The 8,305-nt window shown below is 39.3% G+C and overlaps 1 gene segment (V, D, J or C); it reads right to left on the bottom strand.

Moving 5' to 3' along the window:
* Positions 1-1,445: 1,445 nt before the first annotated feature.
* Positions 1,446-2,407, bottom strand: LOC308237841 (T cell receptor alpha variable 14/delta variable 4-like). The segment is given in 2 exons: positions 2,359-2,407; positions 1,446-1,819 (listed from the first exon to the last, which is right to left on the bottom strand).
* Between the last annotated feature and the right edge of the window lie 5,898 nt (positions 2,408-8,305).

Raw genomic sequence — 8,305 nt, 5'->3', positions numbered from 1 at the left:
ACATTATACCAGGATATCATACTAGATGAAATAAGTTACAATATGACCAAAAGTGCATTAGTCCACTTTTATGAGCCATCTGAAATAGTCAAATTCATAGAATGAGAACTCAAATGGTAGTTGCCAGGGGCTGGAGGGATAGAGGGAATCAAGTGTTACTGTTTAAGGAGTAGAAATTTTCCATTTTTTAAGATGAATAGGGTTCTAGAGATATGATAGTGGTACTTCTTTATCGACAATGTAAGCATACTTGATATAACTCAATTGTACACCTAAAATGGTAAAATTTTACATTAAAATGGCAAAATGTTAATAACTTAAAAATTTTAAAGACACAACTTTTCTGATTTCTACTGCGCACATCTGCTTTCCAAGTGCTATATAATAAAAGGCTAATATGCAAATTGTCCCCTGGATCTGAAGTTCGACCAGGGGGCGGGGCTGGCCCGCCAACTGCCCTTGGCCCCTCCCCCCAGCTGGCCCAGCCTGATTGGCCCAATTGAGGCAAGCCGGCCTGACCCTACCCGTGCATGAATTCATGCACGGGGCCTCTGGTGTAAATATAAGAGTGAGTACAATAAAAGGTCACTTATGAAAAACCCATTACCATTCAAACTATAAGGCACTAAGACAATTGGGTTAGACATAGAAGGAGGAAATATTAGAGGATGAGGATTTTGGATTGTGGAGCACTGATAAAACAAAGGAAGAGGGCAAGGAAGTGTGCAAATGTGCAACATGATGGCAAAAGGCTTTTAGAAGGGTGGTAAGGTTAAGGACAAGAGTAGAAAAAAATAATTCACACTCTGCTTCTTCACAATGTTCCCCTAGAGCCACTAATTATTGATCATTTTATGAGTAAGACTGGTGGGAGGCAGGTAAATCTAAAATGAGCTCCTCCATGCTAGATTATTAATAAGATGGAAGAACACCAAGTTTGTCACATAGTAGGCACCTTAGAAAGTAAATGAGGGTACCTTACCTCAGCTAACAAATATAAATTAAACTAACTCATTAAACAATATAAAAGAGCATAATGTAAAAAAGAAAAAAACAAAGAATTCAGAGCCTTCGTTATTAAAAACAATACCTTTAAAATAAAATATACTCAATAAATATTTATTAAACAAATTGATAGGAAAAACCTGACAATTTTACATAGTTTTACTGATTTTTGAGTCAGATTTTTCTAAATTTCTTTAGTCAATTCTTCTAGCTCAATCTATCACCAAATGGTAAGCTGTTTGTTGTGGCTCTTCTTTGTCTCCAATAAACAATTTCAACCCAAACTTGCAAAGATATGGAAGTTTTTGATGAATGATAGCTCTATACATGGTCCATGAACCTAGAGAGGTATTTTCAGTTTTCCCTCTAACCCTACCTACACCTGTGCTGCCACAGCCCTGGCCACTTCCTATCTGTGATTACAATTCCCGCCTTGGTCCCTACAGCAGGTGGATGCATGAAGCAGGGCCCTGGGGTTTTGGTACACCTCCTTCTAACACGCCTCTCACTGTGGGCTCACTCAGGGCACAGAAATACACTGCAGAGTCCTCCAGCTGTGAAGCTGAGATGACAAGGTTGGCAGAACTCTTTGCTTTCTGAAAATTCAGTGAGTAGCGGCCTCCTGTGGCATTTTGCTGGTTGTAAGAGTCCTGACGAATAAGGAAAATCATTGCCCCACTGCTGAGCTGCTTGTACCAGAATAGACTATAACTTGTAACACTGGTGTCATATGTGCAATCCAGGCTCACAACCTCCTTCTCCTGCACTAACATTGCTTGTTGGCCTTGAGTTACCTTCTGGGCAATACTGGGTCCTGAAAGAAAAAAATACAAACAAAGTTATCAGATAAGTGATGTGGGACAGAAAATTATATTTTTTTTCTACGTCTCCTTTTTCCCCGATTGACCTTCCCCCTCCCCCAGTAATTCCCACCCCGGTCAAGGCCCCACCGCCCCCGTGTCTGTGTCCATGGGTTATACTAATATGCATGAATACAAGTCCTTTGGTTGGTCTCTAAACGCCCCCACACTTTTCCTAGCATTTGTCTCTGGATCTATTTTTGTTCATCAAATTAGGTAGATCATTATATCCCACATATGAGTGATATTTATCTTTCTCTGACTGGCTTATTTTGCTTAGCATAATGCTCTCCACTTTGATCCATGCTGTTGCAAATGGTAAAAGTTCCTTCTTTTTTATAGTGGAGTAGTATTCCATTGTGTAGATGTACCACACAGAAAGAATGTTTTTTACACCTGGCCAGCTTTCCTTCCCAGGGTAATCATAAAAGACTGCCTGTACCCTCTGTTGTTAGGTCACAGAGAAGATCCATTCCCACTGGGGCATCCTTACCTAGCCACATTGAAGTTATGACCACCCTCAGAAGGCCGGAGACCAACATGTTCACGTTCTTCCACTAAGTGGAATATATCTCTTTTCCTTCTTCAGTGTTAGGGTTCTGCAAGCAGAGGTGACTGACAGGTGGGGAGAAGAAATGCTGCCCTATGTGCTGCTGCTGCCCCAGAACAGGAAACAGGGTTTCTGGTGCAGCAAGTTGCTGTGGGGCACGTCAGACTTTCTATGTATTGGCTGAGAGTCTCACCCAACCCAAACTTCCTTTTGAATTAACCAACTCTTTTTTAATTTTATTTTTCAATTACCCTTTATGTTCAATATTATTTTGTTTTTATTTCAGGTGTATAGTATAGTGGTTAGACAATCATATACTTTACAAAGTGTTCTCTCCGGTACTTTCAGTACCAACCTGGTACCTCACATAGTTATTACAGTATTTTTTACTATATTCTTTATGCTGTACTTTACATCCTAGTGACTATTTTATAACTATCAATTTGTACCTTTTAATCCCGTCTTTTTTTTTCCACCTGGGTCTGCAACCACCCTCCTCACAGGCACATTCCTAGGTTGCAGGTCTTTTTAATATATATTTTATTGATTTTTTACAGAGAGGAAGGGAGAGGGAGAGAGAGTTAGAAACATCGATGAGAGAGAAACATCGATCAGCTGCCTCCTGCACACCCCCTACTGGAGATATGCCCACAACCAAGGTACATGCCCTTGACCAGAATTGAAAGTAGGACCCTTGAGTCCACAGGCCAACGCTCTATCCATTGAGCAAAACCAGTTAGGGCACTAGGTTGCAGGTTTGATCCAAGTTGGGTCCATACAAAGGCAACTGGTTGATGTTTCTCTCTTACATCTATTTTACTATCTATCTCTCTCTCCCTCTCTCTCAAATCAATAAAAACATATCTTGGGTGAGGATTTAAAATTTGTTTTGAATATTGAAATCAAAATAGTTAAATAGGAATTTTCTACCATCTCCCTACCCACCCCACCAAAAAAAATTCCACAATTATGCACTAAATAGAGTGCCTGTGGAGAAGTTCAGGAATCCAGCACAGAAGTTACACTGTGTGAGAAGCACATTGTGAGAACAAAAATATCTGAGATTGGTAGCATGTTAAAGGGTAAGAGGACCAATTTCATTTTTCCACTGTCACGCCTTCCCCTGTGCAGCATAGTGCAGTGCCAATAGGAATCTTCTGGGCCTTTGATTTTGCCCATAGGGGACAGTGAGAGTATGCGAGTGAGCCCCTGGCTCTCCCAACTTTAGGGGAAGCTGCCAAAGAGACTCGCCTCATCAAAGAGATTCTTGCCCCATCCATACACTGAGGTGTGCTGCCCAGCTGGGAAGTGGGAAGCACCTAGCAGAACAGCATCCAGGGCTCTCAGTGGGCATTAAAGGGACACAGATCCCATTAACTGCAGCACAGACAGACATCAGGAACCTGCTCATGAGATGCTGGGGACACCTTGCCTGCAGATTCCCACAACTGGTCCACGAGCACCCCAATGCTCAATGCCTCACCCAAACACCATCTCACCGGGTGGACAGCTACCAGTGCACACAGGAGGGCAACAAGAGTCAGCCTCTACAGATGGCTAGTTTGTAGTCTCAGAAAGGGTCCCGCTCTGCAGGACTGGGTGAAACCACACAAATTTAAGCAGTCAGCACCACCCTAGGGAAAGCAAGCAATAAGGAAGCTGTCAACACACTGTCTGGTTTTGCAGGATGGAAAAAAGGCCATAATGTTTGTAGTGAATTGTCCAGAAAAGGGAGAAAACCAATACTGCAGTGAAGGTTTAAAGTTTGAATGAATCTAAGTATGTACTGACTCTGCATCTCTGACCAGAGGATTTCTTCTACCATAAAACATTTCCCATGTATATGTGATAAAGCAGTTAAGTCCATAGTAATGGTGCCCTCTCTCCCTCACTTCTGACTTGGTTTAGGAAGAATAAACCAATAAAATAAAAGCCATGCATCATGCATCCCTCTCCCTGTCTTCCAGGAAATGGACCAATCAACAGGCACCTTGCTTTTACTGGACTGGAGCTAATGGTTATAGTGAGGAAATAATGAAAGTCATTGAGGTGTTGGGCTACAATCCTGGCCTTTCTTGTTCCCATGTTATGCATCTGGTTTAATGTGATGCATTTCCTTATAAGAAAAAAACAACTAGTAACTGACAACCATAACTCAGCCAAGAGCAATTATCTCACCACACCAGTCACCAATTCTTTAGGAAGAATATAAGAGATCTTGAAAATAACCTACCCAGGACCACAGGTGGGATAATTGGGAAATTAATAATTAATGCAACATTTTTCATTCCATTTATTTATCTATAACAATAAAAGAAGTAACTTTTTTTAAAAAAATGTTGTCGGTAGTAATGTTTATTCAGTTGAAACATGAAGATGAAGCAAGGAGATTTGTCACAAGCTATCTGTAAATTATCCATTCATCTAATGCTTTTGTGCACTCCACTAATAATAGTAAAGTAGCTAATAAATACTTATAAAAAAATTTTCTTTATACTCCAGAAAGAAAGATTTGAATCATAATGGACGCAAAATATGACAAGTCAAGGAATAGATTTAATTGTCTTAAAATAACAGAGATTTATTGAGAAAGACATGTAGTATAAACAGAAAGAAACTATGTGTTCTTAAATAATGAAATAATCAAATACACACATTAGGAGTCTTGATCCTCACAAATCAATATATAAATTTAATTCTATCACAAAGCTTAAATTAAAATTATGAGAAAATACCAGAACTCAACTTTCTATCTTTAACAAACATCTACTGATTATCAACTATGTGGGAAAGTTAATGCTGAGTAGTGAGGCTGTAGCAGTGAATAATTTACAACTCAATCTTTTAAATTCTATGAGAGTATATGTGTGAACAAATATGTACAGAATTTGGTAAAAGAGAATGTTTGTGTTTAATCAGAAGCTCACTTTCTAAAATCATGTCCTCTCCTGATTTCCTCAAACACACATAGTACATACCACCACTGTGCTCTGAAAAAACATGTCACATTTTTTAACAATAAAGTGGTCAGAACACAGAAAAAACTGTCACATTTTTGTCACAAATGTAGCAGAAAATTAATATAAATCTGTAATTTACTAAAATTTCTCACAGAACTATTAAATAGCAGGTGTTGCAGGAGAAGGCTTGATGAAATGGAAAAGCTCAATTCAAGATATACAATTCAATGAAAAAATCATGATTCTAATTATACTAAAGTGGATGGAAATGTAATTTGACTGTTAGTAATGTTATCTGCTTACATAATTATCAATTTTGCATTTTTTGTATTATACATATTTTCTATATTTGGCATGTAATAATTTATAATCAGAAAAAAATAACAAATGCTGTTTTCAAAACACAACATTTAAAAGCCCAATCATAATAAAGATTGTGATATTGGTGCTAAGGGGTTTTTTATAGGACAGGAGGTTGAATAGCAAAAATATAAAGTCATCTTTAAAGCCTAAGTTTCAAAATTAAACATTACTAACTCACTTCAAGAATCCATTATGCAACAATCACCCAACCACATGGTCTAACCCTTTCCGGGTCATCTTGAAACTGACCTCTTATTAAGTGTTTTTATACCAACACATTATTTTCCATTTGCAAATAAGCAATAAGACAAATGCTATGCTTGAAGGTCTGTCCCAGGGAGAGGGGGCACGTTTGTGTACAGGATGCAGGTGCCTGGGAAGCAATGTGTACTCGCTGCACAGAAGTAGACTGCTGAGTCTTCAGGTTGGGTGGCTGCGATGTGCAGGGAGAGATGTTTGACCGTCTTATTCAAGAAAACAGTGAGTCTTTCAGCTGCGATTTTGTCCTTATTTGAACGAATGTCTATAATGAACTGGGGACCTTTTCCAGGTTCTTGCTTATACCAAGGAAAGTAGCTTGAGCCACTGTCTGAATAAGAACAGGTGATAACAGCAGTGTTTCCCTCCTGGACACTCAGGGTGGAAGGATGCTGATCCACTTTCTCTCCATGGCTGACCCCTATGCAGAAAGAAAGAGTCAGAGAAAGAGTAACCAGATCATTATGCTTCAGAATTTTCTTTTTCCACAGTAACTAAGAAAGCCTGAATAAAGCCGGTGTTGCTTTTAAGGAATATCCAATAATATATTGTTTCCCATAAACCCTCAACTCACAGTCCAGCTGCAGCCACAGGAACATGAACAAAGCTCCAATAGATGTCCTCATCATTCTTCCCACTAAGGGTCAGTTGTGGAACTGCGATCACAGCCAGGGGAGCTACTGCTGTTGTCAAGTTATCCCTCCTTTCCTCTGACAGTCAGAGGGGCTTCTCACATTCTACCAGCCAATAAGAAAAAGACTGTGCTTCTGCCAAAGCCTGTCATTCAGAATCCACTAAAATGCACCCTCCACATGTCCTGCAGCAGCAGAGGTGCACTGCCATCTTGTGGTTACATTCACAACTACTGAACTGGCTGTTAAATGTTCTTACCCTGTTTCCTATGAGGGACTCAGACATGCAAAGTCAGCAATAAGTGAAAAAAAACTAGCTTTTAGACCAGAGATTAAGTAAGAATGTAGAGATCAAGATTGCTATCCCTGAAGAATACTGAGTCATTGTTAATATGTTGTATGGAGGCAGATGCAGCTGGTAATTGTTCAACAATGGCCTGGGTTTACATGTTTGAAATCAGGGAAGCACTCTCTTCAACAAAGAAAATATAAAACATTCCTTTTTAGCTAAATCTGTCATCACCATTTTCTGTTATGAAGAAAAACTCTTTTAAAAAAGAACATGTAAGTCAAACAGCAGAGTACAAGGGAGGAGATCACTCGATATTTCAAGTGCCTACTTGTTCACGCTGCTCCTCTAAGCTGGTCTTGCCTCTTTGCTATTCCCAGAGAACTGACAGTAGCAACAGTCAAAATGAGGCATCTTCCATCAATAATGACCCCGTGATTAAAAGTAAAACATTTAATCTAGATGATAAGGGAGCAGGGGGATATCTTCCATGGGTTATTATATTTCAACCATAGGAAACAATTTGACCCATAGATTGGGTTGATTTGCAATGAGAAATCTGACATGCTTTAAGAAATCTTTTCCAATGCTATGTTTTATATTCTTCAAAATATTGAAAGAATATGGCATCTGAGAAAACATCAGGATGCAGATTCAGAAAATATAAACACATGTATGTTTATTCTTGAAGTGGCTTCATTTTCTCCTATCAAAATGGGTGGTATATCCTAAAATGCAATTACTGACTCATATCTTTAATGGAATTTCTTCTAAAGTATAGGCCCACTCCTCTAGCATATACTCCTACTCTCTTGGCCATTGCTGGCTCAAATTCCATAACCTATCACTTTATTTCTAAGCTCCACTACAATGTTCTTTCCCCAAGACATTCATAATGTCCCTCACTCCTGTGAATTTCCAGAATCATCTTTCTCTGCCAAAACCCCTTCTTGTCCACTGTATTTTCTTGAAACTTTATGAATTACTTCAGTGAGAATAAATCTAGTGGAAAGTTAATGACGCCTGTGTCTACTAAGGGACAAACAGAAACTTAACCGAAAGAACTGGTCATGAGAATGGTCCCTGGAAAACCAAGACTACCTCATTTCCAGAAGTGGAGCTCCTTTCCTGTGATTTTAACTCTGTTCCTCTGCAATTACAAATAAATCGGATCTTTCTTCCAAATCTCAAACCTTTAAAGATTTATAAAGACAGCTGTGGTGAAGAATATAAGATCAATATCCCATGTAATAAAAGGCTAATATGCATATTGTCCCCACAGGCAGGAGAATGACCGTCCAGGAGTTAGATGTGGGCTGACCAGCAGGGCGGAGCGTGGAACATGGTGGGCATCAGTTACATGGCACTGGCATTGAGCGGCAGTAAAG

Source organism: Plecotus auritus, assembly GCF_963455305.1.
Source record: "Plecotus auritus genome assembly, chromosome: 1".
In the NCBI taxonomy this organism is placed as follows: Eukaryota; Metazoa; Chordata; class Mammalia; order Chiroptera; family Vespertilionidae; genus Plecotus; species Plecotus auritus.
This window is presented reverse-complemented; position numbering and strand designations above follow the sequence as displayed.